Genomic DNA, 12387 nt, shown 5'->3' with positions numbered 1-12387 from the left:
AATTGTTCGAATAATTATAAATTTAGTAATGTATTTTATGCAGCATGTATTTCTATCGAGTATCGAATATTGACTCATCATAATTTTTAAGGTTCGATTGATGCTTTTGATAATACCAATTGATTAAAATCAGCTCAAAACCTTAGTTCATTGTTAAAAAAAATCGATGATCCTAACCACATCCAGCAGCACATTGAATTAAACTTGAAGCATTTAGTTTGCTCGGAAAACAGCACTCCAAATCGAGCTGCATTCTTTGTTTAGCAATCGACAGCCAGGCACTATTTTTCAGGAGTCCGCACATAAAGCCCGATATTCGCCAACTGGGGGCAAAAAAACACAAACGGTGCAATTCTCGGTTTGAAAAATGTTCCACTTTTCCGAATATTTGTCAACAGGGACGGTGAAGCCACAACCTGGGTGAGTGCGGAAATTGTTTTTCACTGGAATTCTGCCACGCCGCAAGGAGTATTCCACACATGTGGGTATGTGTGTGTGTGTGTGTGTCGACATGCTCGAAACTTGTTGAGGTGGAGAATTTAGAGCGATGTTTTTCTTCCCGATTAAATTATCACATCGTTCGTTCGATTGCGAAAATCTAGTTTGTTCTAGTAGCACCATCGGAGGTTGAAAAAAACGCCCCTGCTCACTAGTTCTTCTAACTGTTTTTACTCAGTGGATTGTGATGACGTGAAATTTATGCAATTTTTACTTGACATATTTTTCTTTGGGGAAAACATTAATTCAAAATTACTTGAATGCACTTAAAGGCAAAATTCTTAAAAAAAAATAATTCATTTTTGAATGAAAATTAAATTAAAAAAAAGGGAAAAGTAAAAATAATCCTAAGGCCTAAATATGCAAAATGTCTTCAACCCCACCGCGATGACCAGTTCCACGGAAAAGCGGAAATGGAAATGAGTGCATTTTCCTCAATGGCCGGGTTTGTTCGCTGTTCTCGTAACCAGCACCACGGACCACGGGTCAGGTCGGTTGGTTCTCAAAAATCACCAACTCTGTTGGCAAAGAAATGGGTGGAAAATTGAGATGGTAACATTTTCACAATGGCTTTGTTCCGCCTCCGATTTTGGTTTGTAGTACGAGAGAGAAGGAAAATTGATGTTTCCAAGACAACCCGGGCAGACGGTAATAACAAAATTGATAATATTTCAATAACAAATCCTGTTAAAATAACAAAAAGTGTTATTATTTTAACCTGAAGTTCAACTTCAAGAAGAAAAAATAATAACAGTTTCTGATAAAATAACAAAATTTGGTATTGAAGTGATATTATATTGAAAATGTTTAATAACACGCCAATAAGAGGAAATGTTATACATTTCAAAAACTCTCCTAATAACAAAATTTGTTATTCGTTCGGTATACTGACTTAGAAATAAAATTACCACAAATCGCACAAATGGAAAAGTTTCTAAGTGTCCATAACACAATCTGTTATTATTTTTTCTTTTGTTAAATATGTTTAGATCTTTGGGATAATTTTGTCTAATTTCGTCGGGGTCAATATTTTGACCCCGATGGGGTCAAGCTTTTGAAATGGGGTCCTTAAGCTAAAATTATTCTAAAAAGTTGAAATTTTGGAAGTTGAATTTTTAAATTATTTGATATGATTGCTAAAATTGGCTAGAACTATGGGATAATTTTTACCAATTTCGTCGGGGTCATTATTTTGGCCATGAAATGGCGTCCTTAAGCTAAAATTATTCTAAAAAGTTGAAATTTTGAAAGTTGATTTTTTTTATTATTTGATATACCCCCTAAGGGACTTTGTTAAAATTGGCTAGAACTATGGGATAATTTTGACCAATTTCGTCAGGGTCATTATTTTGGCCATGAAATGGGGTCCTTAAGCTAAAATTATTCTAAAAAGTTGAAATTTTGAAAGTTGATTTTTTTAATTATTTGATATACCCCCTAAGGGACTTTGCTAAAATTGGCTAGAACTATGGGATAATTTTTACCAATTTCGTCGGGATCATTATTTTGGTCATGAAATGGGGTCCTTAAGCTAAAATTATTCTAAAAAGTTGAAATTTTGAAAGTTGATTTTTTTAATTATTTGATATACCCCCTAAAGGACTTTGTTTAAAATGGTTAGAACTATGGGATAATTTTGACCAATTTCGTCGGGGTCGTTATTTTGGCCATGAAATGGGGTCCTTAAGCTAAAATTATTCTAAAAAGTTGAAATTTTGAAAGATGATTTTTTTAATTATTTGATATACCCCCTAAGGGACTTTGTTAAAATTGGCTAGAACTATGGGATAATTTTGACCAATTTCGTCAGGGTCATTATTTTGGCCATGAAATGGGGTCCTTAAGCTAAAATTATTCTAAAAAGTTGAAATTTTGAAAGTTGATTTTTTTAATTATTTGATATACCCCCTAAGGGACTTTGCTAAAATTGGCTAGAACTATGGGATAATTTTTACCAATTTCGTCAGGGTCATTATTTTGGCCATGAAATGGGGTCCTTAAGCTAAAATTATTCTAAAAGTTGAAATTTTGAAAGTTGATTTTTAATTATTTGATATACCCCTAAGGGACTTTGTTAAAATTGGCTAGAACTATGGGATAATTTTGACCAATTTCGTCAGGGTCATTATTTTGGCCATGAAATGGGGTCCTTAAGCTAAAATTATTCTAAAAAGTTGAAATTTTGAAAGTTGATTTTTTTAATTATTAGATATACCCCCTAAGGGACTTTGCTAAAATTGGCTAGAACTATGGGATAATTTTTACCAATTTCGTCGGGGTCATTATTTTGGCCATGAAATGGGGTCCTTAAGCTAAAATTATTCTAAAAAGTTGAAATTTTGAAAGATGATTTTTTTAATTATTTGATATACCCCCTAAGGGACTTTGTTAAAATTGGCTAGAACTATGGGATAATTTTGACCAATTTCGTCAGGGTCATTATTTTGGTCATGAAATGGGGTCCTTAAGCTAAAATTATTCTAAAAAGTTGAAATTTTGAAAGTTGATTTTTTTAATTATTTGATATACCCCCTAAGGGACTTTGCTAAAATTGGCTAGAACTATGGGATAATTTTTACCAATTTCGTCGGGATCATTATTTTGGTCATGAAATGGGGTCCTTAAGCTAAAATTATTCTAAAAAGTTGAAATTTTGAAAGTTGATTTTTTTAATTATTTGATATACCCCCTAAAGGACTTTGTTTAAAATGGTTAGAACTATGGGATAATTTTGACCAATTTCGTCGGGGTCATTATTTTGGCCATAAAATGGGGTCCTTAAGCTAAAATTATTCTAAAAAGTTGAAATTTTGAAAGTTGATTTTTTTAATTATTTGATATACCCCCTAAGGGACTTTGTTAAAATTGGCTAGAACTATGGGATAATTTTGACCAAATTCGTCGAGGTCATTATTTTGGCCATGAAATGGGGTCCTTAAGCTAAAATTATTCTAAAAAGTTGAAATTTTGAAAGTTGATTTTTTTAATTATTTGATATACCCCCTAAGGGACTTTGTTAAAATTGGCTAGAACTATGGGATAATTTTGACCAAATTCGTCGAGGTCATTATTTTGGCCATGAAATGGGGTCCTTAAGCTAAAATTATTCTAAAAAGTTGAAATTTTGAAAGTTGATTTTTTTAATTATTTGATATACCCCCTAAGGGACTTTGTTAAAATTGGCTAGAACTATGGGATAATTTTGACCAATTTCGTCAGGGTCATTATTTTGGCCATGAAATGGGGTCCTTAAGCTAAAATTATTCTAAAAAGTTGAAATTTTGAAAGTTGATTTTTTTAATTATTAGATATACCCCCTAAGGGACTTTGCTAAAATTGGCTAGAACTATGGGATAATTTTTACCAATTTCGTCGGGATCATTATTTTGGTCATGAAATGGGGTTTCAAGCTAAAATTAATCCGATAAATTAACTTTTGAGAGTTCTTGTTTTTTTATTTTGTTATATTCCCTAACGGAATTGATTTATTTATTGGGAATTTTTGAAGTGTGAATAACAAAAACTGTTATTATTTTCACAGAGCCAGGAAGTCGGAGCTGACGTTGAAGTTCGAGCTGGAGTGTGACCTCGGAGACTGCATCGGATTCATCTAATTTTCAGCAACTTTTACTTGGAATCGGAATCTGTGAAGTCGGGTATTTTGGAGAGCTAAAGTCGTCGTTGACGTCATATCCTGCATCCAGAGTCGGAGTTGTCTTCAAAGTATGGATTCAAAGTCGCTTGGAGGTACCCGACTCTGCAGCCCTGACTAGTACAGAGGAGTTATGGCAACTGCAGGTTTATTTGCAAATTACAAATAAACCAAAACAATAACTTTTTTGTTATGGAGACATACCAGTTCAATAACATTTTTGTTATTATGCTGCTCCACCTCTCCGCACAAAATAACAAATCTTGTTATTCCTTCATGATTCCTTCTGTGTTATTGGTTTGTTATTGCAATAACAACATAATAACAGTTTAAGTTATTCTTCGAACAAATCTTTGTTATTGATTTTTGTTATTTTAACAACTAATCCGATCATCCCAATAACATATTTCGATCTTCTCACAATATCAATAACTGACCTTCCCAAGTTATTTCCGTCTGCTCGGGAAGTGCAAATGCTGAAAACTAAATTTTCCCAAAGCAGGTTCACTTTCTTGTTGAGGGGCGAATGCAAGAGTGCTAATGGTCAGAAGGCGGGCCCGGTAATGTTGGAAAATTAAATTATTCCAGAAACAAGCCAAAGAGCAGGACTAGGGTACGATGATATTTGTTGAAACTATTCCAAATATCAATTTTTTTGCAGAAATTCCATTTCGAAATAACAGAAAGATGTCATTTTCACAATTTTAAATCAAAACCAAAAACATGTCCCAACCTGTAATTTTGCAAGCGATGACAATTTGGGATGGAAAAATAAAGAAGAATGACATTCAGCATATTCTGGCAGTGTTGCCAGCGAGCCAAACCAAACCGAGGCCAGCAGTAAGAATGGAAATGAACAAGATTATGGCAGCGGAAACAAGAACACGGGCCAAAAGTGCGAATTTGTGGGAAATTTGCCCTCGCTACATTTATTCTAATTAGTTGAAATAGTGGCTGACAGAGTTGCGCGTTGATAAGCGGTAGGAATATTTTTTTCACGTTGGCATATGCTTCGACTAGCAAATTTTGAATCCAGGAGTGACCTAAAGTTTGCTTGTGTTAATGTGGGGAACATCTGATGTAGGTTATGTTTCTTTTCTCATAATTATTAACAATTTTGAGAATTACTTCGTAAAGAATTTATTTAAGTCTTAAATTATTTCTGATTTTTTGGTGATCTTTTCCGTTCTTAATTCAATCGCTCAGTAAAGGGAGGTACCCAAGTATCATTTTTTTCCTGGAGTTCTACAAGAGCTCTTCAAGATAGCTACAGCATAGCAGTTTGGACCGCGGTAGGATAAAATTCTCATCAAAACTTCTTCAGGAGTTTGGAAGAGTACTTGAAGAGAGTTTTATCCTACCGCGGTCCAAACTGCTATGCTGTAGCTATCTTAAGAGCTCTTGTAGAACTCCTGGAAAAAAATGTTACTTGGGTAGTGTATCATCACAAGCTGAGCCTCATCAGACACCTTACGGGAGACGACCTACGGAATGTTCCGCTTTGTAAATGCGGCCCAGGTGCTCTTCATGGGTGAGAAATTGCGAGGGCCTCGTGAAGCGGTGGTTAGCGGATTCGAATATAGCCATTTGGGTGGCTTGAAGTTATATGGGAAAATTTGAAAATGGACTAATTCAACCAGAACAGGCATATTCCGGTCCAATTTGGGCCCCCAAACAACCTCCCAAAATTTGAGAGCGATTGAGTTTCACCCGGCTTTCCGCAAAGCGATTCAAAATTGTATGGAAATTTGTATTGGAAAATCCTCTTTTTTTACATTTTAATTTTTATAGCTTTCATTTTTCACTCAATTTAAAAACTAACACCGTAGAAGTATAATCCTGAATGTCCTCTAAAACTTTCCCGAAGAAAGTATGATCCTATCTTGTTTCTGGAAAAAGATTCAGAGTTTTTGAAAGAGGCATTTCAAAATAAGTGCCAGTACTTCGGTAGATATTTCAAAAACTTTTTTTTAAACGTAATAAGGTAGCAACCTAGCAAAATGGTGTCTTAGGAAAAGTTGTTGTATATGAATGTGGCTTTTATTTAAAATTATTGACACCCTATTTTCTACTGGTGACTTTTTAAAGCGTTGATGTTTAAGAAAAAGTTGTTAATTCCAAGAAATTTTGACATGGTTGGAAGACAGGATGGCACATCTACAGGGTGTCAACCCATTTCAGCTTCTATTTAAGAACTTTTTGATCACTTTAAAGTGGGTGAAAAAGGGTACAAATCGCAAATTAGGCCTACCACGCAAAAGAAGGCTGAGCAAAAGTTCGTCAAAAGTCAGTTTTTCACATAAAATTTCCTGGAGAATCGATTGCGCATGATTAAAAACATTTTTCGATCTTGCAAATTTAATGTTACATTTAAAATGAGATCAAAAAATAAAAAGTACAAGATTTATTTTTTTACCGCCGGAAAAATTTTAAGTCTACACTTCTGAATGGCTTGATAATGCGGGGTGTTGTCCCCTAAAACATATCAAAACAAATCTAAAATAAAAAAAATACGGATTTTGGGAAACAGATTTTTTGTGATAAAAGATATTTAAAAAATCACCAATTTTTTTCTGAATAGTCCACATCAATACCTGCATGGTTTTTCCATGCAGCTGCCATATATGGACGCCATCATGAATATCTCGGTTCCCTTTAAGAATCAGGAAAATCAGCAGGCAAACTCGGATTCAGGAGGGTTGATTGAGTCTAGATTGATCAAAAACTGGCCTGTTACACGATTCGCTCTAGACACGAAAAATGAGCACCTTTTTTGAATTCGTACCTTGACCAAGAAATTTGCGTGACGGGACAACGCAGACTTGCGCCAGTCGTAATTATGGTTCCTTTTGTCTAATTTTCGATTTCTAAGAAGCATTTTAAAGGGTTTTTTTAATAAAAAGATAATCCAAAACATGATGAAAATCCGATTTCACGAACAATTGCAAATTTTATAATTGTACTGGACGGGACAACGCTTCCAACTTTTTTAAATGTCCTGTATAATTTCATACCTACAGAATCTACTTTTATCAATAAATTGGCTTATAAAAGAGTATTTTACTATAAATTTCCGTTTAGAATGATTAATACCCGCATTCCTTCCTTTAATTTCAGCATAATTTAAAATGTTGGCAAAATTACAAATTTCCGGCATTCATATATTTTACAACTTATGCTTTCAGATATGTTTAGAATAGGAACTATGGAAAAATGTTTGTTGGTTCAAATAGTTGGAAAACACGGAAAATTGTCAGATCCATCCAAATTTCAACCTCAAAAATCATATTGGGTGTGTTCTAGAGGTCATATCGAGGTGCATGAGTTTAACTCACGACAAATCGACGTCGTTGTGCTATCTTGTCGCACCCGCCATTTCAACGTTCCGAGAAAAACGCTTTGTAAACAATAATAAACACATTTTGTTTTGCTGACCATTCTGTGCATTGTTCCGAAATTTGATGGAAGTTGGTTGCTGGAGTCCCGAGTTATAATTACAAATGTTTACGGTACTTTAACTTGTACGTACGTCAAACGCGTTCTGACCTGAAATCCCTTTGACCAATTGTCGCACTTACATCAATTTTCAGGGAGTGACAAGATAGCACGACAAGATTGAAACTACTTTCATATGTAAAGTAACAAAAATGTAAGGAGTTTTTTCGGATTTCGTTGAATATCTCATGATTGAAATCGAATTTTGGAGAACTGTGAAGGTCAAAAGGTGAGGCATTGTGAGCTGCACAAAATGGTGTTCTTAACTCAATTTGTCTCAAAATGCACGTACGACAAGTTAGCACGACAGCAACGAAATGTAAGCTTCTGAAACACGAAAAAACTTTAAATGGCTCGCATTTTCGTAAAATTTAATGAAATTTTATTCTTATTGTTTCATTTGACAGGTATTTTGAAGCACTTCAAAATGTGCCATAAAGATCTGATAGCGTATTTAAATAACTGTAGAAACCAAATATTTTTAAGGGAGCTGATTTACGCTCATAAAAATAAATCTTAGTTTATATGGGAAGCATGTTACGAGGGGGGGGGGGAAGAATTTGAAAAAATCAGAATTGGTCGTACGTACAAAAACAAATTTCCCTAACCACCTCAGTATCTTGTTACAACACCCATACGCCCTTAGGTTAAAACATATGCAGGGAATTGTGTGCACTGCAAGCACATCTTATTAACTTATTATTATCTTGTTTTCCAATGCAAATTTTACTCACTATAAGGCCATTGCATATTTTATTTCAAGTTTTTGTTTGATTTTTAATAGTTTTTTGACCAAAGTCTACAATTATTTTCTGATGCTACAAACATGGGTAAGAGAAGATTGACAGGTCATAATTTTGTGATCAAAGTGAAACTAGAGCGTTTTCACGTTTCGTTGCAAAATTCCGATTCAATTGAAAATGCTTCAAAACCAAAATGGCATCTAATCACTTCTCAACCCAAAAAAAATAAATAAACTGAATGGAAAAATGTCTACGCACTGCAAACGATTCAACCTGTCAATTCAAAATATATGTACTTATTAAATATTTAGTTTCAAACAAAATTGAATAATTGAAGATTAAAAAAAGTGCGTAATAAATGTTAGACTTTAGTTGATTCCGACTCCAAGGTATCACACATTTTTGACTCCGACTCCGACTCCAGCTTTTCAAATTCAGTCGACTCCAAGTCCGATTCCGGCTTTTCGAGTTTTTCCGGCTCCGTCTCCGAATCTGACTTCAAATCCAGGTCCTCGAAAGGTCCCGACTCCGACACGAGACCATAATTATGTTTTAAAATTAAGTTTCATGAAAATAGAAAACAGAGCAACAAATGTGTGTGTTGTCGGTGAATGACCTCATCATCATCTAGAAAGTAGTTTGACATGTGTTATTGCAAGTGCGTGTTAACAAGCAAACTTCTTTTAGGTTCCAGCTTTCATATTCCATCAAAGATGGAAACTAAATTGAAAAAGCCAGAAAGATGAATTATGCCAGCCATCAATCAGGATTAAATTCGTTCCACCCCAAACAAGGGAGCGCAATCCAAACATTAAACGTCCACAAAAAAGACCTCATAAAAATTCAAAGCCCTTCTGTGCAAAAGCCTTGTAGTCATAACCCAACTTTTTTTCACGCCCTCTCTTCAAGCTTAGACAGACCCACACCAAGGTATAATCCTCAATCAACTTTAATTCTGACAATACGTTTTCCTTTTTTCGTAGCCAGAGCACCGTTCAAGCCAGAATGTTCATGTTCTGGACCCCCGAGCCACCCAGATTGAAAACGGATAAGTTCTAAAGTAAGCAGCAGCCAAAAAGTGCACACACACTTAGAAGCGGGCTAGTGGGGGTGAAGTGGATCATCAGAAATTATTTGAATTTACTTTACAGTCATGAAACAGTTTTAAACAACTACAAAAGAGTTATAAATTTTATTTCTTAAATATATTGTTTCACCCTCTCTCACTCAAAATGCTCCAACCAAACGAGAAAAGTCGGAAAATTGATGACCTACATCTTCGGACAAACCCCGCACAAAAGGCAGCCAGAATGAACTGAATGCATCGCAACCGGGGAAAAAAACTCACTCTTTGCCTTTTCCGAAATTTTCCCATGTTTGGCCAACAGCCTATCAAGGAAGAACATTTTCCCTCCCGGAAAGACAATAATCCTGTCCGGGGCAGCAGGAGGCGGTAGCTGGACTGGACCAACCGGGGCGTTCGATTGTGGTTTGGCACCGCACCAATCATAGCTCCGACGATATTGGGCGATAATCTTGGCCAGGAACGTGGAACGAGGCAGGATTTTCATGAATCAAAGGTTTTGCCGAAGGTTTGGGCTCGGGCAGCGGCAAAATTGAAACCTTAATGCCTGACGAATGTTTGGGGTTTGTGTGTGACCGGAATGTGCGTGCCGTTTCGAAGATTGGCCAGATTGAAGTTTTGAAGCGAAGGGGGACACCTGCAAGTTGTTCGGATTATCCCGATATTGATGTGGAGATGCTGCCGAAGGGTGAACTTATGGTGGTTTCAGCTTTCCTCGTATAACACCTGTTTTAAGAGGGGATTATCTGAAAAGGTTTTTACTATTTACTACTCACTGCCCATGTTCGCATACATGTTCCATATGAAAAAAAGGAAGCTCAAAAAATCTCAACACAATTTTGTCCCGCCCAGATTTTTGTACCGGTTTCTTGTTTCTTGTTTCTTGTTTCTTGTTTCTTGTTTCTTGTTTCTTGTTTCTTGTTTTTTTTTGTATTAGGTATGATGAAATAGAAGTTTCCTTTTTTGTATGGCAACATTTCACAAAAGCAGTGAATAAGCCAAAATATACTACAATTCTCTTCTTGAGCGGTCGTTTTCCAGCGCTGCTATTCAAGTGCACAGCCCCGAAGCCAATCCTGGAGTGCATTTTTTTTAAAATAAACATGACAAACCGAATTAAAATCAGGAACTCGACCATTGTCACCGACGGTCGGGTTGGGGTTGCCACAAAAACCCACAACAATCACTGCCACACAAAACTATTTCGGCGGTGGCAACGGGCTTCGAAAGCACTTCGTTGGAAAACCACCACTCACACACACACACACACAAGCACACAATGCGAAAAATGGAACGGAAAGCGTGAAAATGCTCGTAAAAACGAAATCGCCACAACACACACACACACACACACCACATACATTGATGCATTTTCAGTAAATTGTTTTCGCGTTGAACTGAGTGTGTGTGTGTGTTTGTGCGGATGCTTTTGTTTATTTTATGCAAGATTTTTTGCTGTTGCTGTTGTTGTTCGAGTTGCATCTGAATGGGTTCGTTTATTTCTCTATCCGTTTCGAAGTTTTTTCGGTGGAAATGTTTTAATAAATATTGCATTTAAATGCACATCGAACAACCAAGGCAACGCAATGAGTGAAAGAGAGAAATGAAAAAAAAAAACTCGCTGCAAATGAAGGCTCGGGATGGGAATTGAACCGGTGGTGGGCTGGGGAATTGGGTTGAGGTAGAGGACATCAGCAAACAAAAACTTTGGAAACAATAAAATATTATACAATAGTGTGCCGACCGGAAATGACGTATGATGGACTCTAGGTAATGGGGTTATCGATAGGGTGGGTTAAATTTGCAAGGATTATTATGGAATTTCTTGGAAACTTAAATAAACGATTTTGTTTTGACAACACCGTGCTTTGTCATATTTTTATTTTTCAAATGCTGCGATAATTCCTCTGATAGAAAACAAACCGTATGGTGATGTTTTGTCAGTGATAACTTTTTAATACATCAACAATTTTTTCAAGCAAATTTTCATTAATTTCACTCAATTAATTCTTAACGAAAAATTAAAAATTGAAAGCATTCATATTTATTTAAAATATCTATAATACAAAACTCCCCATCGTTAAACTCTACGATCAACCAGTCACTGCATCCGATTTCACTTCAGCCTAAATTTATACCGGCTGCACTAGTGAACTGCACATCCGGCCTGAAGCCTACAACAACGACATCATACTTGCTCGCACACACACACACACGTACACACAGAGCGCCAAAAGGCTCATCCATTCATGCAGTGTGGAAACTGTTTTGCCATTCTGGTGAAAGAGAAAAGCTTGTCGGTGGTGGGTGGGTCCGTCTTCTTCAACATTTTTTGCTGTCGTAGTCATGGCGCTGGAGCGACCCACTCACACGCATACTCGCATACGATGTGTACGAAACAAAAAACGGGATAAATGCAGCCATTATGAATTTTTCAAATCAAACAATACACTATAATTGATAAGCGCTCGCCATACAACGAAGGGGGCACACAACCACACAGATATCGATATGGAAGAGTTTGTATGGAGGCGGAGATTTTTATATATTTTAAAGCTTTTTTGTCCTACACGAGATGAAAAAAAAAGCCACGCACGAAAAAAGAATAAAACATAGAAACCAATGTTATAATGTTATGATGCGATCTCCACAACAGTGTTGTTTTAAGTTACAACAAAATCAATAGATATTATAATTCGGTTTATAAAAAAAACATATATTTTTGAACCGCATTTATTGGCCAACTATTATGGGACAGTTTTCTGAAAAAAACAATTCTTGAAGTATATGAGATTGGTCTGGCAACACTGACCGGACTTGGTCTTGCTGGAAATCGCGCTCGATTATTTTCGCTTTTTTTCGTAGCTAAAGCTGGTTTTTCGGGTCAAAAAGTGTATTAATCGCCGCAGAAGTGT

The sequence above is a fragment of the Culex quinquefasciatus genome, chromosome 3 (genome assembly GCF_015732765.1).
Source record: "Culex quinquefasciatus strain JHB chromosome 3, VPISU_Cqui_1.0_pri_paternal, whole genome shotgun sequence".
NCBI classification, from domain to species: domain Eukaryota; kingdom Metazoa; phylum Arthropoda; class Insecta; order Diptera; family Culicidae; genus Culex; species Culex quinquefasciatus.
Note: the sequence above shows the minus strand (reverse complement) of the source record.